This window comes from Notamacropus eugenii, chromosome 2 (genome assembly GCF_028372415.1).
Source record: "Notamacropus eugenii isolate mMacEug1 chromosome 2, mMacEug1.pri_v2, whole genome shotgun sequence".
NCBI classification, from domain to species: domain Eukaryota; kingdom Metazoa; phylum Chordata; class Mammalia; order Diprotodontia; family Macropodidae; genus Notamacropus; species Notamacropus eugenii.
This window is the reverse complement of record NC_092873.1, coordinates 94,430,762-94,457,135: the sequence shown is the minus strand read 5'-3', so window position 1 is coordinate 94,457,135 and position 26,374 is coordinate 94,430,762.

Genomic DNA, 26,374 nt, shown 5'->3' with positions numbered 1-26,374 from the left:
AAACTGCTTTTGTTACAAGGTTGGGGGGTGGGGTGGGGGAGCATATATCCAGAAATGACTGATAGAAAAAACAGAATAAATACATAAGTACATTTTTTTGAAAAAGTGATCTTCGAGATGCAGTCATACCCTTTTCCTTCTTGCTCTTACCTACCTCTCTTTCTTCTTTTACAGATGATAAAATAGACCCAGGAAATAGAAATGACTTTCTTAAGAAAGTCTGTGGTAGAGCCAGGGCTATATCTCAGGTCTGACTACTGATCTGTTCTTTCTGCCATCTCATTAAATGAGACAAGGAAATTCAAGGTGTCTGGGCCATAGGGTCAGAATTTTAGGCTAAGGGTCAGCCTCTACTATGGTGATGGCTTACATTTATGTTCTGTTATTGGGTGTATGGGGCCCACGCTAGATAGATTGGGGTGTGATAGACCAGTAGAAATTGTAGAAGAGTCATGGGAGGGGATGGTACAGTCGATAGAGCACTAGCTCTGCAGTCAGGAGGTCCTGAGTTCAAATTCAGGCTCAGACACTAACTGTGTTACCCTGGGCAAGTTCTTTAACCCTGATTGACTCCAAAAAAAAAAAAAAAAAAAAAAAGATCATGGGAACTGTCATCAGTTGTGGCATATAGGCAGGGTTTAGAACTCATCTGCACTTCCTTATTATAGTTTTGCTCTGCTTCCACACTCCTGCAGGGGTCCCCCAAACAGTGGATTACAATCTACCAGTGCATCTCTTAGCTTTGTGGGGTTTTTTAAGCCATTTGTTGCCATGTGATGCATGATTCTGAGGGGAGAGGGGGAAAGACTTCACATCCAAAAACTATATTCTTTCTGGGCTCTACCCACATCCCTTTCATCTTCAGCAGCTGAGAATCATAGAATATCAAAGGTGGAATTGACTTTAGAGATTGCCTAGTCTTACCTCTTCATTTTGACAATGACTATTGAGGCCTGGAAAGAGACAAGTGACTTAACCTCATGACTTGCCAGTAAGTGTCTTTGAAACCTGTGAAACCTTGGGCAAATCACAACTTTCCTGGGCTTCCATTTTCCTCATCCATAAAATGAGAGAGCTTGGACTAGTTGGCCTCTGAAGTCCTTTTCACATTTTTAATGCTATAAAACCAGGTTTTCTGACTTCAGGTCAGAACCAAGACTTTTCCACTGAACTCTGCTGCTTCTCACATCTAGCCTCCAGTGGAGATCATAAAACTTTGCAGAAATTGAAAGAGATTCCTCATCAAGAAGTCTGAGGATGCCTGTTCCCTGTCAAACCATTTTTAGGCATGGTTGGACCCTAAGCTCCAGTCTTGGGTTTAGGTTAGCAAACAGACCTTGATCAACTAAACTCTGAAGGGCTTGCCATGTTTTGTTTTTCTATTATGACTTTGGCATCAATACACTTTTTAGCACAAAAAGTGAATTTAAAGGTTATCTATCTAATTTAGCCTCCTCATTTTTCAGTTGAGGAAATTGAGGCTTCCGGAGAATTGCCTTACTCATGGGCAAATGGAGTTAGAAGCAGAACTATAACTAGAATCCAATTTACCTGGAGTTAAATAATTTTCATCCCAGCTCTGATCCAAACTGGCTGTGACTGGTCAAGTCACGTCCCTTTCCTGAGTCAGTTTCTTCGTCTGTAAGGAGCCATAAGCATATTATTACCCTCCTAGGTTTATAAGCAACATGTTTTATAAATCTGAAATCTCTGCCCAAATGTGTTTTCACAAGTCAAATGATCATTTCATCCAAACTTTTGAGTCCACCTAAACCTCCAAGATGGTCATTCTCTTAGCTTCACTTAAAAAAAATTCATTTATGTCTTTTGCTTTAACATTACCTTTATTTCCATACATAACTCCTCTCCCAAACCCAGAGAACCATCTCCTATAACAAGGAATAGTAAGAGGGAGAAAGAAGCAATTTAGCAAAACCTGTTCTCTGCCCATAGCCCTTCACCTCTGCAAAGAAGGGAGGAATAATCCATCATTTCTTTAGGAAAAAGCTTTACTATTGTAATTTGTGCTAAATAGTATAATTAGTAATCATAATATCTGACATTTATGTAACATTTATGTGCCAGGCACTGTGATAAGAGCTCTTCATGATTTCTCATCTATTGCTCACAGGAATCCATATTGTCATTCCCATTTTACAGATGAGGAAACTGAGGCAGACAGGTTAAACGAGTTTCCTCAGGTCACACAGCTATCAAGTGCCTGAGGCTGGCTTTGGACTCAGGTCTTCCTGAGCACTCTGTCAACTAGTGTTCAGTTTGGGTATTTTGTTGTTTTGTTGTCTTTTACCCTCTCATTGTTGTGGTCATTGTGTGTATTGTTTCCCCAGTATTGTTTCACTTTTCATCACTTTAGATATCTCTCCACACTTCTCTATATTCTTCATATTCATAATTACTTAGGATTCAACAATATTTCTTTATTTTCATGCACCACAGGTGGTCTAACTTCTCCCCCCAATGTGGTCTTGGCCTCACTTTTACCGGCATCGGGAAAGATGGTAGAAATGAAAAACATGTTTAAGCAACAACGTCCACTGCTTCCAAATCACTTGTAAACACAGAGCACCCTGCAATTGGGGTGCTTTTTTTCCTCAAAAACATCTGAGATGAAGGGTTTGTCAATTTTTGTTTATTTTTATTATGAATATGACAAGTGACAAACATTTCAATATGTAAAGACTAGACAAAGAAGATAGTATACGAAACTGTGAACTACTATGTACAGTTTTTTAAAGTGTATATATTATATTAAATCTGAAGTGACAATATACAAACCTGCCCTGCTTGTTGTCCGTGTCTTTTTCTGAATTTTCTTCTGTTTTCTCCTTTGTATTTTTTTAAAGTTCTGTTTGACTCTCCATTTTTTTCTTGGCATCCCTATTACTGCAATTCCTCATCACCCTCCACCCCCAGCTCTTCTAATCTAAAATAGAAATCCTCCCTTGTAACAAATAAATAGCATCAGGCACAACAAATGAACAGATTAGCTGTTTCTGAAAGTGTCTCATTCTGCACCTCTCTCCGTCACTTCTCTGCCAAGTGTTGGGAGGCATGCTTCATCAGTCAATCCGCTGTTGGCAGTCATGATTGGGTATTGCGCTGAGTAGCGTTATTGAATCTTTCAAAATTGTTTTTCCTTTACCATTATTGTGGTCATTGTATAAATTGCTTTCTTCCTCAAATTCCTTCAACATTAGTTCATATGGGACTCCCCAGGTTTCTATGAATCTATACTTTTTTGTTATTTCTTAGAGCACAGTAATATTCCATTATATCCACATAACCAGAGGCAGGGTGGTAATAGAGAGCCCACCTCCAAGTCAATAAGACCTGAGTTCAAAGCCCACCTGTGACACTGGGTCTGTGGCACTGAGCAAGCCCCTCAATCTCCCCAGGCAACTCTGAGGTTACAAATTGTAGAGAAGATGCATTGGTAGAGGGAATTTCCTCCCTGGAGAAATGAAATCACAAGTCCAGGCCCTATCCTAACTACATTCATATACCATAATTTGTTCAACCATTCTCTAATTGATGGTCATCCACTCTTTCTCCAGTTCTTTGCTACAACACAAAGCCCTGCTACAAATATTTTTGTTTATATGGGTCCCTTCCTTCTTTCTGTGATCTGTTAGGGATATATTCCTTGTAATGCCATCACAGTTTAGTGACTTTTTGGGTTTAGTGCCAAATTCCCTTCCAGAGTGGTTGGACCAATCATGGCTCCACTGATAGTATATTAGTGTTCCTGTCCTCCCCCAACCTCTCCAACAAGTCGTTGCTAGAGATTTAGAGCTGTGATGGCTTTCATTTTTATAGGAGAGAAAACAGAAGTGTGAGAAAGGAAAATCGATTGGTAAGGCCATATACATTGTCTTGGCAGAGTCTGAATTAACCTCTAAGCCCCAAATTGTACTCCGTTCTCTGCTGCCTGAGTTCATGGCAGCTCTGGGCTCAGCACCGACGTGTATAAGATTTCACAGAATCGCTGTGGATGAGGTTGTGTTTGTTTCAAGGAGTATGAATTCATAGGGCTCAAATAATTTTAGAGCTGGAAAGTACCTCAGAGATCATCTGGCCTAAATGTCCCATTTTATAGGTGAGAAAACAGATCCAGAGAGGGAAGTGACTTGCCAAAGGTCATGTGAGTGGATGGAAGGAGTCTAGAACTCTGGTCCTCTGAGTCTGATTTGATTGTTAGGTGGTGCAGTGGAGAGAGCTCTGGATCTGAAGGAAGGCCTAGAACTCAGGAAGACCTGAGTTCAGATACTAGATGTCTAACTCTGGACAAGTTACTTAACCTCTGTTTACCTCAGTCTCCTCAACTGTAAAATGGGGTGTGTGTATGTATGTGTGTATGTATGTATGAATGTATATATGTATGGATATTTTTTTTATAGCACCTCCCTTGAAAAGTTGTGAGGATGAAATGAGATTATTTGTAAATTTCTTAATGTAGTGCCAGGCACATAGTAAGTGCTATGTAGATATTTATTTCCCCTCCCCCTTTCCTCTTTTCTGCCGGGTCATGCTTTGGCCAGCCCCATGAAACGGGGCAAAAACAGCCAGGTACTGTAGCATCTTGATTCCAGGATGGGGGACATCCTTCAAGATGGTCAGATCTTCATTGTGCCCCAGTAGCTGTGTTACTATGGGCAAATCAATTCTTCCTTTGAGCCTCAGTTTCTTTAACTTTAAGAAGTGGCAAATACCTGGATTTTATAAGTGTTTTGAGAACTTCAAATGGTATGTAAAGTGCTTTAAAGTACTATTGGTCACATTGGGGAATGGTTAAACATTGTGGCACATGAATGTAATATCTAATAATGTATATTATTATATACATGTAATATGTAATAATATTACATTTATACAGTAGAATGTGTACATACAATAAAACTGTGCTATAAGAAATGAGTGCAGAGAAGCCTGGGAAGACTTACATGAACAGATATAAAGTGGAAGTAGGCAGAGCTAAGAAAATGAGATACATGACTGCAACAATGTAAATGGAAGACAATCACCATGAAACAATTGAAAATGAATGTTGCAAAATGACAAAGAACAAGCTTGGCCTCAAAGAAGAGAGAAGATCTCCTTCCCCTCCCCCCCATTCCTTCAGAGAGATAGAGTGTCTCCAGGTATGGAACACTGCATATAATTTATGATGTTTTCAATTTATTGATCCATTTTGCAGAATTTATTCTCCTTTTTCTTTAAATTCTTTGCTATATAAGGCAGGGATTTTTAACCTTTGTGTCATGGACTACTTTGGTCATGTAGAGTCTTCAGAATGATTTTTTAAAAATGCGTAATTGAAGTAAATGCTAAGTTTCAGTTAGAGATTAGTAAAAATAAAGATGTAATTTCCCCCCTTTCCCAACAAGTTTTTGGATCCTCCTGAAATCTAAATTAAGAACTCTTGCTATAAGACTTTCTGGGAAGGGGGAATGGAAGGGATACAGGGGGAGATTTAGGCCATATAAAAACAAAAGATGGCAATAAAAACTTTTAAAAAATGCTATGAGTCGGTTATTATTATTTAATAGCCCTGTAAGATTTTCAACAAATGCTTGAACCTGATCTTTTGTAAGGTTGGGAAACTCAGATGTGGTGGAACTAGGGCCCAGGCTGGTTTGGGAAACTCAAACAGCAGGTGAGGGAGGGAGGCACCCCCTTCTGTCAGTGCTCTGTCTCATGCTTCCCACGCCTGTGTGGATGTCCTTTTTATAGGGAATGCTTTTAGGGCTTTGGTTCTCTAGCACAGAAACACAGAGGCTGCCCCAGATTATGAGTTGAGCCCTGGTGAGAACCTCTTGACCTGAGATCTGGTTCTACTTCTCTGTTCCCCTGGAATAAAGGGATCTCATGTTCTTACTGCTTTTTAAGGAGGGTGGGATTTGATTTTCTAGCCTCATTTCTCTGGACAGCTAGAGCCTAAGTGGTATTTCCTCTTGCCCCACCTGAACCCTGAAGCAGCTAAAAGGAGGAGTCTCTGACCCTCTTCAGTGTGCTAGGGTTTACCTCTTGGGTTGGTGTTTGAGTTTTGACTCCACCTGCACAGAAGTGGAGACAGCATCTGCAGGACCATGAGTTTTTCAAGCTGTACCAATATCCTTGTAAGAATCTAGGAGGGACCAACCTTCGTATGACCTGGTCTAGTCCATGGTCCCTAGTGGATAACTTAAGTAGATCCGTGATTTCATTTCATTCAGGGACTCCGTCCACTGGTTAAGGGTGCATTCCTCAACATCGGCATTTGGTGTCCACGTCTTTCTATAAATTCTCTAGTGGAGCCACTCAAAATGCTAGATACTGCTTTCTGATTCCCTTAATGTTCTTAGGATACTAGGATAACACACGATAAATCACCCATCTCCTTTTCTGATCATTTTTGGTCCTGATGATGTATTTAAAGAACTTTTGATACTGTATACGGTAATATTGTGTGTTACAATTGTAATACTGCATAATAGGTAATACGGTACACTGCAGCCTACTTACCCTCACAATGAGACTTTGAGGTCACTAACTGATTCTTCTGAAACCATGTTCCATGATTTGTGATTATGTTGGATTATTGGGAAAATACTAGCATTACCAAGATATGTTTTTAAAAAAAAATCTTTTGCAGATCAGGCAGCTAAGATACTTCCTTAAGGCATAGTAGATAAAGCCGTGGGCCTGGAGTCAGGAAGATCTGATGATTTTAAATTCATCTGCAGTTGCTCACTAGCAGTATAACCCTGGGCAAGTTACTTAACCTCTATCTGCCTCAGTTTTCCCAACTGTAAAATGGGGATAATCGTAGCTCCTACCTCCCAGAGGTGGTGGTGAGGATCAAATGAGATAATATTTGCAATGCACCTGGAACATAGTAGGGCATTTAATAAATGCTTGTCTCCTTACTTCCTAATGTCACATAGTTTGTAAGTAGTGTTTGGTCCTGGAAGAGGCGGGGAAGACGTTAACCCAGGTCTTCTGCCTATGTACAGGGCTCCAAATTGCATTTTCCCCATTAGCCTTTACCATTTGTTTCTCCTGGGCTGATATCTTCTTGTGGCCAGTGTGAGGGGAGTATAGGATTGTGTAAGAGGTGTGTGAGATGGACTCAAACACTTCCCCCCATGCAGAGCATACAGGAGGATTTACCTTCCTGGCTCATTACCTCCCAAAAGATCCCTTTCCTCTTGAAGAGGACAGGTCAAAAGAGGACAGAGTGCTGAGGCAGATGAGAACAGATTGATAGACATCTTGGGGTTAAACTAGTACTCACATCTGGGAGGCAGAAGTGAATATTGGTGTCAGGGCTCTTTGGGTTCAACTGAATCAGCTGTGGTTTTCCCTGGAGTGTTGGGATTGATGTTAAGTTCCTCTTGAAATGGGGATTGGGTTGAAAGGGAAGGGGTTGCCTGGGGAACCAAGCAATATTAAGAATTAACCTTTGTAGATACTTAATTGGTCCAAATATAGACTTCCCTCCTAAGAAAGAATAAAAAGGTATTCACAGAAAAGAATACACTGCCTTTGGGTTTTACATAAATTGGATTTTGATAGGGATGAGTATGGGTGACAGAGAGAAGCCTGTATCCAAACCAATTCAGTCAATTATTCATTCTTTTAACCTAGATTTATTAAGTGCCTGGGCACTGGGTAAGGTAAAGAACAACTTAGTTCCACTTTCTAAGAGGGATGTGGAGACTACTGTGTCTTGGATACTGATCACACTTGGCATTCCAAGTCCTCCATTGTTGCTGCTTTTGTCTGTCCCTCATTTTCAAAGAGAACCAGTGACATCATGGGTGATGTCTTGACTTGTGTGTGAATTAGATTTAAGTGAGGCAGAATTGCACAGAGTCATTGGCCTCACTCTCTCTTTCAGTCATCAAAAACTGATGGCAAGACAAAATCAGGGTGTCTAGTGATGACCTGGAATGCAGTGGATGACCTTGGCATTTTCAGTGTCTGGCCAGGCTCTACGTGCTCCACAGCGTCTGCTTCAGCCATCTTCAAGGTGGAACGAATCGTTCTCATCTCCCCATTCCTTTGGAGGAAGTCTTCACATGCTTGGGGTAGACTCCATCTCTCTCCCTGCCCCTAACTCACTGATAGGTTTGAGGCCCATCAGTTACCCTCAACCTAGTTAAGCCTGCCTGCTGAGATGGTTGTACCAGGGTGCGGCTGCTGCCACTGCACAGCTTCTTGGAGCCACAGGTGAGAGTTGAGTGACAGGTAGACACCAAAGGTGGATAAGCAGCCCTGAAAAGGGTTCAGTGAGCTCTTACACCAGAGGTGCTAGTCCATCCTGAACACGCCATGCACCCCCTTCAAAAACCTTCATAATCTCCTTCCCTACACACACCTTTCCAGTCTTCTTACGCCTTACTCAGGGGGCATTGTGAGGTTAAAATAAGACAATCAATGTAAAATGCTTTACAAACCTAAAAGTGCTGCATATATACCAGTTATTATTGGTAGCCTACAGTCACCAGGTGTCCAGTCTGGGGATAACTTCATTTCATTCCTCGTCCTTCTATTATACTCCTACTGATCTTAAGAAGTGTTTATAAAGGGGGCCGTCTCCAGTCATCCTGATCTATATCTGGCCACTGGACCCAGATGACTCTGGAGAAGAAAGTGAGGCTGGTGATTTTGCACAGCCCTGCCTCACTTAAATCCAATTCATATGCAAGTCATGGCATCACCTCCCTGATGTCACAGTCCTCTTAGAAAATGAAGGACATGCAGCAAATATTTATAGAGCAAAATGTTTAAAGAGGTGTCCTGGGGCTGAGGAGTATTCAGGGGAAGGAAATGTATGCACACATCTTTACGTTTAATCTACATTAGACTTTTTAAGTCTAGATAATAAAACAAACAAAAAAAACCTAGCCCTGATTTGTAGCAATTGTTGATACTTGGGTTGTAAATGCTCATACTGGAAATTAGAGTTGCTTCCGGCACAGTCCTGACCTTACTCCACTCCTTACTGTTCCTAGCACAAGACAGTCCATATTTTCCCTCGACCCTCATGCTTAGAACTCTGTTGTCCCTCATCTCCACCTCCTGGCTTCCCTGCTAAATCACAGCTCAAATCCCACCTTCTACAAGATGCCTTTCCTGATCCTCCTGAATGCTAGAACCTTCCCTCTATTGGTTATTTACCACTTGTACATATCTTGTCTCCCCCATTAGATTGTGAGCTCCCCAAAGAGAAGGACTGTCTTGCTTCTTTTTGTATGTCCAGGATTTAGAACAGTGCCTGGCCCATAGCAGGCACTTAATAAATGTCTGTTCACTGACTTGTGGATCAATTTGAGTTCTCCAAAAATGGCATGGGCAAACTTGCAAGAAAAAAGAGATTCCCCATCTCACAAGCTCTTTGAGTAGAGGTTTCAAACTTTTTGGGGGGTGTTGTAGGAAGCAGAAAGTCCTGCTTAGATAAGGATTGGAGCAATTGATCTACAAGGGCCCTTCCAGTGTTTATGCTTCTATGAATCTGGGCAGTTTCAGAGAAGGTTTCTTTATTTGCTGGTTCATCTCCAGTTGGTGTGCTATGTGGAATCTTCCCACTAGGGGCCAGTAGGAGGACACACCTGAGTTGCTGTTCTTCAGAAAGATTTGTGCACTGAGATCTAGAAGTCTTCCACTGTCCAACAGGATTTTACTAAATGGTGCCTATTAGCCCTTATGGATGTAGGAAGCAATAGCTGCTCAGTGACCAGGAACCAGGAATCCATCTCAGTGGGCAGCTAACCTGGAATCAGGAACATCTGAGTTCAAATCTGACTTCAAACACTTTCTAGCTGTGTGATTCTGGGCAAGCCACTTCATCCTGTTTGCCTTAGTTTCTTACTCTGTAAAATGAGGTGGAGAAGGAAATGGCAAACCACTCCAGTGTCAGCCCCGTGGACAAATAGAGAACACATTTTTGACTCTGCATCGAGATCTGATCATTCTGAAACCCTGAATTTGGCTGGTCCCTGAGGGCAAGACCTTTGTTCACATATTGTACATCAGTATAAAGACCCAAACCCACAGGGCTGAGAAGATCTTATTTGTAGGGTGATAGAAAGAGGGCAAAATTTGGATTCAGGAATTCTGGGTTGGTTTCAAATCCTGGATCTGTGACTTACCCTCGAATATGACTGAATGTCTCCATTTCAGTTTCCTCATCTTTCAAAGGGGGCTAATGATTTTTTTACACTGCCTCTCTCACAAGAAAGTAATTGTATAGCTCGATCTGGAAATGAGCTCTGGCTGCACATGATGTGGTTTAGAATTGATTTCATACAGCCAACAAACATTTTAAAAATCTTTATACTCTGCAAAGCAGTACACTCGGCCCTGCTGGAGTACTAAGATCAGTAAAATATGATCCCTTTCTCAGACCTATAACTAGCTAGCGCAGGATGAATAGAGCTTCATCCCAGGGACTTGCATGGGATGAGTGCAGCTTAGTCTCTGGATCACCTACAGCCCTGTTCTTCACATCATGCTCCTTTACTGGCCTATACTGGGACCCCCTGGTACATCCATCCCTATATTTATGCCATCACTGCTCCCCTCTTGAAATCTGCCTTTCCCCGCCATCCCTGAGGGAGTGGGGGTCAGATTGCTGCCTCTCCCAGGATGACTTGCATCCACTCTTTTGATCTTTGAGGCCCCACCTGCTTCTGGCTTACCCTCCCAACTGTTTTTTGGCCCCAGGGGACAATTTTCTTAGTTATGAGTATATTTCTCCTTATAGGAGAATAAGAATTTACATAGTGCCTACTATTTTTCAGACACTGTGCTAAGTTCTTTTCTTTTTTTAAAAAACAAATATTACCTCATTTGACATAGGAATTTACAATCTAGTAGGATTAACCCATGCAATAAATATTCACTGAATGACCTATTAGGTGCACAGCACTTTCAGTCATTTTTCAGTCATGTCTGATGCCTTTTGACCCCATTTGGGGCTTTCTTGGCAAAGATATTGAAAGGTTTGCATTTCTTTCTTCAGCTCATTTTATATGTGAGGAAACTGAGGCAAATGGGGTTAAGGAACTTGCCCAGGATCACACAACTAGCAAATTCCTGAGGTCTAGTTTGAACTCAGGTCTTCCTGATTCCAGGCCCGCTACTTTATCCACTGAGCCACCTAGCTGCCCCTATTCAGTGTATAGCATTAGCTCAAAGCATAGTGACTTTGTACAATAATCAGGAAATGACATAGGACTGTGCAGTATCAGAGCTGGACCTTTGTCATCATTTTATAGACTGGGGAAACTGAGACCTGGAAAAGTAGAGAAATTTGTTTATTTATTAAATACTAAATTAATTAAAATTTATTTTATTATTTGTATAATTTATTCTTATTAATTGATTGATTTATTAAAAATCAAACAGTCTATGTCAGGGTTAGGACATACAATCAATCAATAAACATTTATTAAACTCTTATAGGCACTATGCTAAGTGCTGCGGCAAAAGGCAGTTCCTGTCCTCATGGAATTTACTATCCATTGATATGTGCTTACCATTTAATGTATCTTCCAGTTCTTTATCTACAGTCCATTGATGCTTATGAAACCATGCCAAGAGGACATTTTCTCTTAAGAAAGGAAACAGGTTGCAAAGTAAGGGATAGCTTAAGCCAAGGGTGGGAAACCTGTAGCCTCGAGGCCACATGTGGCCTTCTATGTCCTCAAGGGTGGCCCTTTGATTGAATCCAGACTTCACAGAACCAATCCCCTTAATGAAAGGATTTGTCCTGTAAAACATGGACTCAGTCAAAAGGCTGCACCCAAAGACCTAGAAGGCCACATGTGACCTCAAGGCTGCAGATTCCCCATTTGAGGTGTCCTATACTTTGGCAAGGGGAACCAAACACTCTGGAAATAGCATAACCAAGGAAGCTGCTTTCTTTTCCTTTACCCTGTAAAGATCTTGCTTCTCTCACTTGGATTCTCCACCCATGTTACTTCTGAGTTGTGTAGGGGCTCATAGTTATCAACATATCAAAGAATACAGAGCTTCTTGGTACTTGGTCTCATCATGCCTACCTAGTATTGAGAGGCATCCTAGAATTGAATTTAGAGTTGAGACCCTAGTTTGAGTAGTGCTCTCTTACTTACTACTATACTTGTGTAGGCAAGTCACTTTTCCTTTCTGGGCTTTAGTTTCCTCCTTTGTAAAAAAAAAAAAAAAAAGGCAGGAGTATTTGGCAGCTTTGTGTTGCAGTAGAATGAGTGCCAGGCATGGAGTCAGGAAGACCTGAATTCAAATCTAGCCACAGACACTTACTAGCTGTGTGACCCTGAGCAAGTCACTTAACCCTCTTTGCCTCAATTTCCTCATCTGTAAAATGAGTTCAAGAAGGAAATGGCAAACCACTCCTGTATCTCTGCCAAGGAAAACCCAAATGGGGTAACACAGAGTTGGATGTTACTGAAAAAAGACTAAACAACCTCAAAAAAAGGGAAGCCTTGGATTAGATGACTAGGATTTAGAATCAGAGCATGAGGGTTTGGAAGTCAATGGAAAGAATGCTGAATTTGGTGTTTGAATCCTGGCTCTGATACTAGCTTTATGACCTTGGGCATTTAGTTTCCTCAACTGCAAAACTATAGAATGAAGGGGTTGGGCTTTAGATTTCAGTCCAGCTCTAGCTCTGTGATCTATGATCCCATGAATCCCTTACTACCTTGGTCAAATCACAAGCACTCCAGGCCTTGGTTTCCTCATCTATAAAATGGTGGGATTGGTTTGTTGTTGATTCATTTCAGTTATAGTTGATTCTTTGTGACTGCATCTGGGGTTCTCTCAACCAAGATCCTGGAGTGGTTTGCCATTTCCTTCTCTAACTCATTTTACAGATGAGGAAACTGAGACAAACAGGGTCAAGTGACTTGCCCAGGGTCACAGAGCTAGTAAGTTCTGAGGTAAGATTTGAACTCAGGTCTTCCTGACTTCAGGCCCGGTGCTCTATCTTTCTCCTCTGACAATGTAGTAAGTACCTAATGATTGAATGAGTGCTTCTTGAGTCATTGATTGATAGTGAAGGTAAGGAGGTGAAGCTGAAGGTAAGGAGGAAGAGAGAGAGGTAGTCTTTGCTCAGTGACCTCCCTCATGCTCAGCTTTCTGATTCAGAACATGCGTTGCTCAAAAAGGTCTAAGGCAGCTTTCTGCTCATCCTGCTGGTCCTCTGTCTCTCTCAGACTTATTGAGAACTTCCCTGGTAGAAGGGAGGGAGAGAGCCTAAGTGAGCTTCATCAGCATGTTTATTGGGTCAGGGATGTTTCAACTTCATTACTCAGTAGATCTCAGAGAATGAGCTTGCTTTTCTGGGAAGGAAGATCTTGCCAGGGATCCATTAGGAGAGAAGAGGAAAGGAGAAAAGAGAGGACAGGAGAGGAGAGGGGAGGAGAAGGGAAAGAAAGAAGGGAAGAAAAGAATGAAGGAAGGGAGGGAGGGAAGGAGGGAAGAAAAAGGGAAGGAGGTTAACATACCTGTAAAAATGTTCTCCTAGGAAAGGTCTGTGGGAGACAAGGGAGAAGGGATAAGTCTGCTTCCTTATTATTAAACTGAGGAGGAGGAGGAGGGGAGGAAAGAGAAGAGGAGGATGGCCATTCTGTGTTCACCAGATCTGGAAAGCTCCCAAAGGAGAGAAAACACAGGGTTTTACATTTGATTCTTTGCCAATGTTTATAAAAGAAAAGCCTGCCTTTTGGATTTCACCTTTGGAAAAATTTGTGCTGCTGTTTAAAAGAAAATGAAAGAAAAATACTCTGAGCCCAGAACTGACTGAGCAAGGATTTCACTAAATTGCTGCCTTCCTTCCTTTCTTTCCTTCCTTTCCTTCCTTCCTTCCTTCCTTCCTTCCTTCCTTCCTTCCTTCCTTCCTTCCTTCCTTCCTTCTTTCCTTCCTTCTTCCCCTCCCCTTCCTCTCCTGTTCTCCTCTCCTCTCCTTTCTTCTCCTCTCCTCTCTTCTCCTCTCCTGTTTTCCTTGGGCAGTTAATTTCACCTTTCTGTCCTCCACTTTCCTCTACAGCAGAATGAGAGAATGAACTTTAAGAACTTTAAAATCTATGCTAGATCTCATGTTTGACATCCTGTTCTTTCATTTTCTCATCAATCTATCTCTGTGAGCAGAGACACAGAGGGATTACTAATTACCCCCTACATTAAATATGGGGAAAACAAGAGGGAAAATAATTGGAATCATTTGCCCCAAGGTATCATAGTAGAAAGAGCCCTGAACCTGAAGTCCAGTGTTTTAGCTTGGGTTTGAGAATACCTGGGTTTGAGCCCAAACTTTACCATTTATTAAATATGTGGCTCTGGACAAATAATTTTCCCTCTTTAGTTATCAGTTTCCCCATCTGTAAAGTGAGAGGGCTAGAGGATCATCATTCTAAATTGGAAAGGCATATCCCAGGCATTCAACCCCCTCATTAAACACACACACACACACACACACACACACACACACACACATATATACACATATATATATGTATATGTGTGTGTATCTGTCTGTCTATCTATCTATCTATCTATCTATCTATCTATCTATCTATCTATCTATCTATCTATCTATCTATCTATCTAGAGAGTCAGAGAGACAGAGAGAGACACAGAGAGACTGAGGCCCAGAGAGGTTAAATACATTTCCCTGGCCCATACAGGTTGTAGTAAGTTAGAGAGTCACGATTTACACTCAGATTGCTGGACAGTTCCCATTATATTCTGCTGCTGCTTCTCAGAGACCATGCCTCAGGTCCCTTCCTTCCCACATCTCATATCCTGTGATTCAGAGCTGGAGATGAGCTGAAGCAGCTTTGCCTCCTGCCTCTCAGGCCCTGAGGATCGGGGAGATTTGTTGGTTACTGCTCCAAGAGCCCTACTGCTTCCCCTCCCTTCTTTCCCCAACTCCAAAATTGTCCCCCTCACCCACAAGCAGCCCAAAGAGCATCCTTTAATGAAAAGAATTAGCAGATTACCAGGGAATAAATGTGTTCTCTTAAGCCATACCAACTACAGCATAGGAAGTGTTTCTAATGAGCTGTTCACTGCATAACACTCCCAGAGTTAATGAAAACCCTGCGTAATCATGGCAGAAGGGAGAAATATAGATGTAAGGAGAGTAAATACCACCAGGGGCAATCGCTGGGGAGTTCAGTTTTCATTTAGAAACTGAGTCTGGTGGCATTTCACTTAATTTGAGTTTCAGAGTTGGAATGAGGGCGAGGTTTGGGAAGGGGAGGGTTGGAGGGGCAGGGGGGAGTTGGCAAATACAGTTTGGCATGAAAATGAATTTTTAAAAAGATCATCTGTACTTCATCCTTGGTAGAGTTGCAGGCCTCCCACAGCACTGACTTCAGGGAATGGGAGATGCTGAGTAGCAGGAATGACAGAGAATCTGGGGGCTGCCGTGGGGTAGGTGTAAGAGGGAGTGACAAGACAGTTCAGAAAGATCCATAAGCCTCTAAGGGAGCACAAGCCACTGCCTGAGGGGAGAAGTGGGGTGAGGAAGAAAAAGACAGATCTGGGTACTGGGCAGCCTGTACAAGGAATGGAGCAGCTGATGAGAAGGGGAAAGGAAGGAGAGGGGATGGAATTAGACAGAGAAATAGATGCACATAGGAAAGACTATCCCTCTTGCCCATTCCCCAGGCTTCTCACTTGCCAACCTCCTTCTTGTATGCCAAGCCCAGTGGCGCCAATGGTATCAAAGCTTTGGAATGTAAGGCCAAGCTGAGAATTTGTTGGGCAGGGTGGGAGGAGCAAGAAGGGAGTGATGGAGGGACTGAGCTTGCCCATAAACTCGTGGGAATCAGGATGGTACTGTGGAATCAGAGGACCTGGGATCCGATTCCCACCTTGGACACATTCTTTCCTTTTATGAATCTTAGTTTCTCACCTATAAAATGAGGAACTGGAGCAGATGGCCTCTGAGGCTTATTTGAGCTGGCGCTATGATTTACCCCTGTCAAATTTCAAGATATACTATAAAGTGGTAAATATAAAAATGTGTGTGTGTGTGTGTGTTGGAATGATAGGGGGAATGACATTGACAATATAGTATAATGGAAGAAAGGCTGGGTCTGGAACTGTAAGTGCTCTACTTTCAAATGTAGGATGGGACCATAAAGTTGGAAAGGACCTCAAAGATTATCTAAATCAGGGGTGGGAAACCTGGGGCCTCTAGGTCACATGGCTTCAATCAAAGGGCTCCACTTGAGGACCTAGAGGACCACAAGTGGCCTCGAGACCAAAGGTTTTCCACCCCTGATCTAAATCATAGCCCAGAGAAGGCAGTGACTTGTCCAAGGTCACACAGAACGTTAAGTGACAGAGCTAGATTTTTGAACCAAGTTTCTCCGACTCCAAACCCAGAGCTCTTCCCATTATACCAGCAGCCAAAGCAAGAAAGAATGGCCTTAAGCTGCAATAGATGGCTCCCTTGTAACTGAGGGCAAATTTCCTGAACCAAAGTAATTGAACACAAGAACTGCTCACCAAAAGATCTTAATCAATCTGTTGTCGTACATATCCTTCATGTCAGAGGGGAGCTGAGCACATTGGATGGGCCTCCAAAGAAGGATTTATGAGAGACCTGGACAAGAATCACACAGGATAAAAATGCTACTAATAACTACCATTTATATGACATTTTATGGACATGCAAAGACAGAGAGAGTACTGGGTGCAGAGTTAGGAAGACCTGAGTTCAAATGTGACCTCAAACACTCACTACCTGTGTGACCCTGGCAAAGTCATTAAACCTGTTTGCTCAGTTTCCTCAATTGTAAAATGAGGATAATAGCACCTATGTGTGACAATCAGATGAGATGACATGTAAAGTGCTTAGCACGTGGTAGACGCTATTGTTATGGTTGTATTATTACTTTCAGGTTGGCAAAATGTTTGACATGTCATTTCATCTTCTCAACCACCCAGTAAGGTAGAATTTGTTTTTAATTTCCATTGTATAGAGGGAGAAACTGAGACCCAGACAGATTAAGTGATTTGCCCAGGATCACACGACTAGTAATTGCCCGTGAAAGTTTCCCACCCAGGTCTTCCTGATTCCACTTGGTCATGCCACAAGACCTCTCGGTGTGATGAGAACTAGTGTGGGTGGGTTATGATCTGCAGCAGTGAAGGGACTATTTACATCAATGAGATCCATAGATCCATGGAAATATGGAAGTACCCTTACTACATACTCAGCACTGTGGAGAGAAAGAGAAAGGTTCCTGGCCCTTAAAGAAGTTCATCTGCAAAGCAATTTGGTATAGCAAAAGGAGCATTGTACCAGCAGGTAGGAGACCTGGATTTTAGTCCTGGCTCTCCCATCAACTAGCAAGACCTTGTGACTTTAAGCAAAGTCTCTGGACCTCATTTTCCTCATCTGCAAAAAGTGAATGTTGGACTAAATGATCTATCTCCCATTTTTCCTCCAGCTCTGGTGCTCTAAGATTCTAATCTCGTTGGGGAGACAAGAGTAACACAAGTGAAAACAACAGCAGACAATACAAGGCAGGATATAATTAAGTGCCAAATTGTGTGGTACGGACTATAATTTGCATCCCTGAGGATCTTTGAAAATAGATGGACAACCATCTGTCTTGAGTGGCAGAGGGCAGGAGCTGCATACTTTCTTCCAGATTCAGAATTCTGTGACCCTGAGATAGGCTCTTCTAGATGCTGCTGCATAGACATTGTGTTCAGGGACCCTGGCTTGGAGGGGGACAAGACCCTGTAGAAGGTAGATGGGGATGGGATCAGAAGAGAGCAGATTTCATGAGTTTGTAGAATAAACTAAACTCGTCAGACTACTATATGCAAAGGACCATGGACAAGGAGCTGACCTCCAGGTCAGGAAGACCTGAGTTCAAGGCTATACTCTGTCATGTACTGGCTATGTAATCTTAGACAAGTCACTTAACCTTTCAAGCATCTTTCTAAGACTACATATGTAATAGATTAGGTGTTGCTCTGCTAAGATAGAGGGGATTCTTCACTGGAGCTTCCTACACTGATGAAATAATAGAGCATGTTTATATATACATCCATGCATACATACATACATGTAGGAATGCAATATACTATATGTATATACAAGGCACAGTTCTAGAAGCTGGGGATACAAATGGGAAAAGGTGACACAGTCCTTGCTTACAATGGGCTGGGAGTGGGATAATGAAAGGTAACACAGAGAAGTAGAATACACATTAGTCAATCAATCGACATTTATTAAACACCTACTATGTACTCTTCTTGTTGTTCAGTTGTTTCAGTCCATTTTTGGAGGGTTTTCTTGACAAAGATACTGGAGTGCTTTTCCTTTTCCTTCTCCAGCTCATTTTACCAATGGGAAAACTGAAGCAAAGTCACAAAGAGTGACTTGCCCAGGGTCACACAGCTAGTAAGTGTCTGAGGCCAGATTTGAACTCAGGAAGAAGACTCTTCTTGACTTGAACACCAGCACTCTATCTTCTGCACCTCCATCTGTCACTATATGCACAGAACTGTGCTAAGTGCTGGGGATACATAAAGAGGCAAAAGACCGTCTCTGTCATCAAGGAGATCACAGTCTAATGGAGGAGATGACAAGCAAACAAATATGTCTGAAGCATGCTGTTTACAGGATAAATTAGAAATAATTAAAAGAGGGAAGCAACTAGAATTAAGAGGGTTTGGGAAAGGCATTGTGAAAGGTGGGATTTTTAGATGGGACTTAAAGTCAGTAGGCAGAGAAGAGGTGGGAGAACATTCCAGGCATAGGAGACAGCCAGAGAAAATGTCCAGAGTTGAGAGATAGAACGTCTTATTTGTGGAACAGCCAGAAGGTCAGTGGATATAATCAAAGCCTGAAGGCAGTAGCAGAAGAGGTCACCACTTTTGTTCCCATGTCCATAGTGTGGAAGAGGTCGAACAGAGGGATGAGAGGTTCAAGGAAGAAGGAATTACTTTTAGCTGGAGTAATCAAAGAAGGCTTCATGGAGGAGAAGGAACACAAACCTGTAAAGACTTAGAAGGAACCTGAGAGACCATTTAGTCCTACATCTTCATTTTATAGAGAAGGAAATGGGGATTACATTACCTGCCTAAAGGCACATAGAGAATAAGTGAAAGAGCCCAGGTTCTCTTGAATTAAAAATCCAGCATACTTTTCTGAGTACCCCCATTGGAGTGGCACCTGAGTTGGTCCTTGAAGGAAGGGAATGATTTCAGCAGTCAGAAATGGGGAGAAGTCTATTCTAGGCATGGGAAATATGCCAGGTATAGATACACAGGGGAGGAAGAAGGTAAGCAGGTGTGCTAACGTCTTCCACTCCAGATGACAGAGTGAGACAACTGAACAAAGTTTCCAAAAAACAAACAGAAACACTAAAGAAATAAACTATATAAAATCAACCAAAATAAAAAATGAGTAAAGGGAAGAAAAGTGCCAATACAATAAAACCAACCACAACAACCAAATAGCCTACTACAGATTTTGAGAAATGGTTATGGTTCCATTCTGACTAAAACACTGAGTGGGGATGAAGGGGAGGAGAATGAAATAAAACTGGAAAAAAAAGTTGGAGTTAGATTTTGGAAGGCCTCAAATATCTAGCTGAAGGGTTTGTATTCTACTCATTGGACAAAGGATAGCTTCTGAAGGTTTTAGGGGCAGGGGAGTGAGATGGTCACAACCAAAGGCAGGTGTAGGATGGATTTGAGATACTGGAGATGGGCTGATTAGATAGAAGGTCATTACAGTGAGATCGGTAATGGGAGCCTGAACTGCTTGTGCTGTGTTTGTCCTTCATTTTCAAAGAGGACCCGGACATCATGACATGATGGATGATGTCTTAAACTTGCACATGAGTTGAAGTGAGGCAGAGGTGCACAAAGTCATCAGTTTCTCTCTTCCAGGGTCATCAAAATCCAGGGACAGTACAGAAGTTAAGATGACTGGTGATGGCCTGGGATGCAGTGGATGACCTTGGCATCTTTGATGTATGATCAAGCTCTAAGTTCTCCACAGCATCTGCTCCATCAGCCTTCATGGCCACCAGAGCAAACTGTTCTCATTCTATTGGGGGGAGTCTTCATGTGCTTGGGGTAGACACCTCCTTGACAGGTTTGAAGCCTGTCAGTTACTCTCAATCTGCTATTTTACCAGGGTGTGGTCACTGTGCATGCTACAGCTTTTTGGAGCCACAGGTGAGAGTTGGGTAAGAGGTGGACACCAAAGATGGATGAGCAGCCCTCACACCAGAGGTGTTAGTCTTTCCTGAACACTGCATACACTCCTGACCTAGAGTGGTGGCAGTGGGAGTAGTGAAGAGGGGCAGGGTGGGATACAAGATATGCTATAGATAGAAGGCATAGGACTCGACAGCTGACACTACTTTTGTTGACCATTCTGCTAGTACTGGCTAAGAAGATATACAGCTTATCTAGAGATGCAGCCCTGGAATTGGAGTCAAGATATGGGGTCACAGATTCAGAGCTGAAAGGAACCTTAGAGGCCACATGGTCCAACTCTCTCATTTTATGGGTAAGAAAACAGAGACTCAGTAAAAATGAAGTTTCTTGCTCAGGGTCATGTAACCAAGAAGCTTCAGAGACTGAATTTGAACCTAGGTCTTTCTGACGTCAAATGCAACTTCGTATCCACTGTACCACAGTGCTTCTCTCAAGACTAAAACCTCATCCTGACTGAGTCTTTAACATGGTGGATGACCTTGGGTAAATCACTTTTCTTCCTCTGGGCCTCAATTTCCTCATCAACAAAATAAGAGGGAATGAATTACATCCTTTCTTTGTACAATTTCCATCATTGTATCCCTAATACCCAATATATTCTATGCCTCAGTGGTCCTCTCCAGCCACTAGATCTTACTGGGCTCTAGCATGATACATCTGTCTTTTCCGTTGAATAAATTAGTGCTTGTTTTTTTTCTCTGCTTACTGTCTCTTTGGGTCAGCTCCTGTTTTTCATCCCCAAGCACTTAGCACAGTGTAATAATTTAATAAGCATATAGTAGGTGCTTATTAAATATATGAATTGAAGGAATAGACCCTCTCCTAGATCTACCACTGACATACCAATATAGGACATACAGCTTACTCTTCATTGTAACATGAGTTTCTTGAGAACAAGAGCTAGTTCATCTGTTCATGAGTTTTCTTCACCTTCTCCACTCTCCAGCCCAGTGCCTCAGACTTTTGATAGATCAGTGATTTCATTGGTATATAGAAATCCCCAATGAGGAAACTCCCTCTACTTTTGCATGTTGGCACCTGCTCCACTCTTCATAGTCTTAGAACATTGTCTTATGTGTATGAGAGATGAAGTGGCTTGCTCAGAGGCCATGTCTTCTTAGCTTCCAGGCCAAGCTCTCTACCCCTTATCCCACACAGACTCTCAACTGAGACATACATAGTTGGTGCTTAATAAGTTAATTGATTAACATCAGTTGAATTCACACCATTAGCTGCTGAGCCAGCTGTAGGACTCCTCCTCTGCCCCTTGCATCCCCAAGTGCACAATCTCCTGCCCCACCTGCCATCCCTGGCCTCCCCCAGTTCAGTCTTAATTGAATGCTTATTGCAGACATTTAACGAATGTCTCCAGAAGAGGGATATCAGACCCATGACCCACAACACCCAAGAACACGGCATTTTGTGCTCCTTATTTTTTATTCTCTTCTTGTCAGCAGGGCTGGAGGTCGCCTTCTAAAATTGCGATTCAATCATTAGTACTGAGGATGAGGTCAGGCAAGAGCATGCTTGAAGTCTTTGATAACACAAGAGAAGTGCCGATGCCAATTATTCAAGATCTTTTTGTGCACCAGTGATTGCATGCTCATGGCTTTTAATCAGGATGTACGCACAGTGACTGCTAGCTGGGGCCTGGCCAGAGCTGCACTTCAGTGGGGTCTCACTGTCACCATCAGGGAGAGGGAGAGCTAACCCGATAGATAGCCTGCCTGGCAAGTACCAACTGTCCAGCTTCAGCAGCTCACCTCTGAAAGCTGCTGATAACCCTGGCTATTTTGGGGACCACCATGCTATCCTCCATGAAGAAACAACCTTTTGGTGGAAGAAAATCTAATGGCACTTCATGAAACCATTGACGCACTCAATCAGGACAAAAATAACTGAGCTCTGGCACTCGTTGTCTTCTTAAACCCAGGCAGAGTCTGTGTCCCACCTTTGCCTGGGAAGCTTGATCCATCTTTTCACAGATAACATACATGAAGCAACAAGATAGGGTTCGAAATGTCATATCAGTGGAATGTTGTCAGCACAGCTCGATGGGGCACAAGACTGGAGGTTAGACTCCCCCCAAATAATTTTCTTTAACCAGTCCCCTTGACTATACAATGATACCAAATTTCCCAAAAGACCAGTATGAGAATGTATAACATCTACTCTCTGTCCCGTTTTCTAATTGTTCCATATATGTAGATCCTGGCTTTCTGATTAGACTATTAGACTGTTCTTTGAAGACAGGCATTGTCATATGCTTCTTGTATAATTATCACCTCATGTCTAGCACAATGTTAGGCACATGGAGAACATGGAATAGTGAAAAGTAGCCCTGAGACTTGGATTCAGAGGACCCAGTTTCGAATCCTGACTCTTCCACTTGCTACCTGTATGATTGCTGGGCAAGTCACCTCTCTGAGTCTCAGTTTCCTCATCTGTAGATTGCCTTAAAGCTTTTACTATATAATCCTACAATCCAGCATCATTTAGATTCTGTGAAAACTTTTGGATGAATGTATGGAAGACTCAGTTCATGTTCCTGGGCAGAGTCTTATCCTTTTAGTCAAGGAGAGTCACAGAACCATAGAACGAGATGCATTCTAAGGACTCTAATTAAACAGCTTTGTATGTGTAATGGAATTTGACCTAACATATGAAATAGCTAAAGGTGGCTTTAGAGACCTGGTCCAGTGCTTTACCATAGATTCCCCATCCCACTGGAACATTTAGGCTAATTAAAGAGACATGAAATAACCAAACAGTTGATCTGTGTCATTCCTCTGCTCAATACCCTTCAATGACTCCCTACTGCCTCCCAAATAATGGACAGACTTTTTAATCTGGCGTTGAAGGCCTTCTGAAGTCAGGTTCCAGCTTATTTTTCCAGGGTTTCTTCACACAACTCTCCCTTCACATACTTTGTGAATCTTCCAAGCCAGACTACTTTTGGTTCCCCTGACAACCTCCCCTTGCCCACCTCTGTGGATTTGCTCATGCTGGTCCTTATTCTTAGAATACCTCCCCAGCCACCCACCCACCCAGGCTCTGATTGATAAAATCCTAGTTATCTTCCAATGTCCAAGGCCAATGTCACTTTCTCCATAAAACTTACTGTGATCTTTACTCCTTCAGCTCACCTTTGTCTTTTATTTGTGTTTCTCCTGTTTGTATTTTGATTATTTCTGTATGGATATTATCACTTCTAGGGCAGTTAGTGGCCCAGTGTATAGACTGCTGGGCCTGGAGTTAGGAAGACAGATATTCCTGAGTTCCAAACCAGCTTCAGACACTTACTAGCTGTGTGACCCTGGGCAAGCCACTTCACCTCGTTTGCCTCAGTTTACTCCTCTGTCAAATAAGTTTTAGAAGGAAATATCAAACCATTGCTAAGAAAACCCCAAAGGGGGCCACAAAGAGTCATACTCAGCTAAAAGGACTGAACAACCACAAAATGATCACTTTTACAGAGGCAGCTAGGTATTGTAATTGGATAGGATGGTAAACTTGGAGTCGTCAAGACTTGAGTTCAAATTCAACTTCAGACACTTATTGGCTAGGTAACCCTGGCCAAGTCACTTAACCTCTGTTTGCCTCAGTTTTCTCATCTGTAAAATGGGGATAATAATAGCACCTACCTCCCAATTTGTGTGGATCAAATGGGGTAACATTTTTAAAGTGCTTTGCAAACCTTTAGCACCATATAGTTTAGCTATTGTTCTGATTACTGTACAGTAAGCTCTTCAACTTCAATGGACTGCTGTCTTACCCATCTTTGCATGCTGCCCTCTCTCCCCAGTGCTGTAAAGTTTGTTAAATTGAACAGAATTGTTATAGAGGAATAAATTCAAACCATTGCATGTTCAACTCTCAATTTTCTGCACTAATGGAGAGAAGCAGTCATGGATAATCTCAAATGACAAAAAAAAATTCTATTTGGTTTTGGAATAAATTTTTGCATTTACCTCTTGCTACGGATATGTCTATCTGAGGTTGTTCTGGAAATTCAGATGGAATGATGGAGGTGAGTTCTGAAGCTCCAATAGAAGAGTCTGTAAGGGGCAAAACTGTTTGGTTTTCTCTTCTGGCCCCAGGCTTAACTGCCTCTCCCTGACTCCTCTCCATGAGCCTTCTGGGAAAGGATGGGCTCCTTATAAAGAATGGTATAAGGAAGGAGATGTGGACCAGGATAGAGGGTTTGCAAAGAGCCTCCTGAAGAGATGCAGATTGCCTCCCTTGGTAAGAGTAAATAGAGAGATCAGATATCACCAAAGCAAGTAATTAGGTGGGGTAGGAACTTTCAAGTCAATTGGAAGGGAAGCAGGATTTTTCTAGAGACAGGCCAAAAGATTCTTGAAGCGATTTCCTGAAGGGGCATCGGAGTTGGAAGGTGAAGTGGGGGAACTGGTGGGAGTGACTGGAAGGTGAGGAGGAGGAACTGGTGGATGTGACCAGGGCAGTATTCGAAGCAGAGGAAAAGGTAAATGTCATATGCTTGGGGGAGGTGGGGGAGAGGACCCTTGTGACCCGCTTCTTACTTTCTTGGGTTTCTTAGATATGCCTTAGCTCTATTACAATGGAAGCATGAGATAGGTGCTTCTATCCTGTGTCACCTAGCTGTCTTTGTTGTTGTCTCACTCTTCATAACCCCATTTGGGATTTTCTTGGCAAAGATACTGGAATAGTTTGCTGTTCCTTCTCCAGTGCATTTTCTAAATGAGGAAACTGAGGCAAACAAGGTAAAGTGACTTGCCCAGGGTCACACAGCTAGTTAAGTGTCTGAGCCCAGAATTGAACTCAGGAAGATAAATCTTTCTGACTCCAGGACTGGCACTCTATCTCCTGTGCTACCTAGCTGTCTAGGCGGCATCTATTTGATGTTTTTATCTACTGAGCCAGGTAACACAATGGAGTTAGGAAAACCTGAGTTCAAATTCAGCTTCAGAAACTAGGCAAGCCACTTAAACCTCTGATTATCTCAGTTTCCTTGTCTGTAAAATGGAGATAAAGCAGCACCTGCCACCCAAAGTTCAAATGATATAACATTTGTAAATCACTTAGTACAGTGCCTGGCACCTAATAGGCTCTATATAAAAGTTTATTCTCTTCTCCTAGAGGAGACCTAGACACCAGAGATGGAGATAGAGAAGGAAGGTGGAAGAGAGGGCTGGAACAGGGAAAGGAGGCTACTGGGGGGGAAGTTTGTCCATTTGTCTAGAGGTGTGACTGGTGCTCTCAGATCCTCAGACCATTCTTATAGATGAGAGATAGGTGGAAAAGGTGGGATAGATGGTGCTAGAGCTGGGAAAGCAGGATGGGGTGGGACTCTGTTTGCCCAGAGGTTATGATGGTTGCCCAGCAACTCACTTGTAATTCATTTACTTAGAAAGATGCTTAGATCACTGAGAGGCTAACTGAGTTTTCTGTGGTCTAGGAGTATGTCTCAGGTAAAGGACTTGAATCCAGGTCTTCCTGACACCAAGGGAACTCTTCGTCTTTTAAGACAGGGGTCTTCAAACTGGAATGAGAGGCCCTCAAGGGTGCTTGCCAAGGGAGTATGGGGAATATTTTGTGAATAAATTATCCTATTGAAATATCACAAAAGTAGTAGTCCTATTAGTGGAAACAATGTTATGTACCAAATAAAGTTTTCCTTATGAAAAATCAATCTCTTAATTTTATTTCTGGTATGCCATTATGTGTGGTGAATTCTTGAACTGATTCTTTTCCTGTTGAATGCGTAGGGGGAAACTTTATGGCAAGCCAAGGGGCATAGGTTGGGAACACTAACTCTAGGCCATGTTGCCTCTCAAGGAACCTAAGTGACTTGTCAGAGTCAATTAATCATCAAGCATTTATTAAACCCCTATGATGTTCTATGCCCCTCTTGGATCACTGCCTTGTTGTGATGGAGGGGCTCAGTCAAACTATGAGTTGTGCTGTGCAGGATTACCCAAGAGAGGTCATAGTGGAGAGTTCTGACAAAAGGTGATCCACTGGAGAAGGAAATGGCAAACTTCTCCAGTGTCTTTGCCAAGAAAAATCCCATGGACAGGGGTCTGCTGTGCTATGGTCCATGATTGTTGCTGTTTGCCCT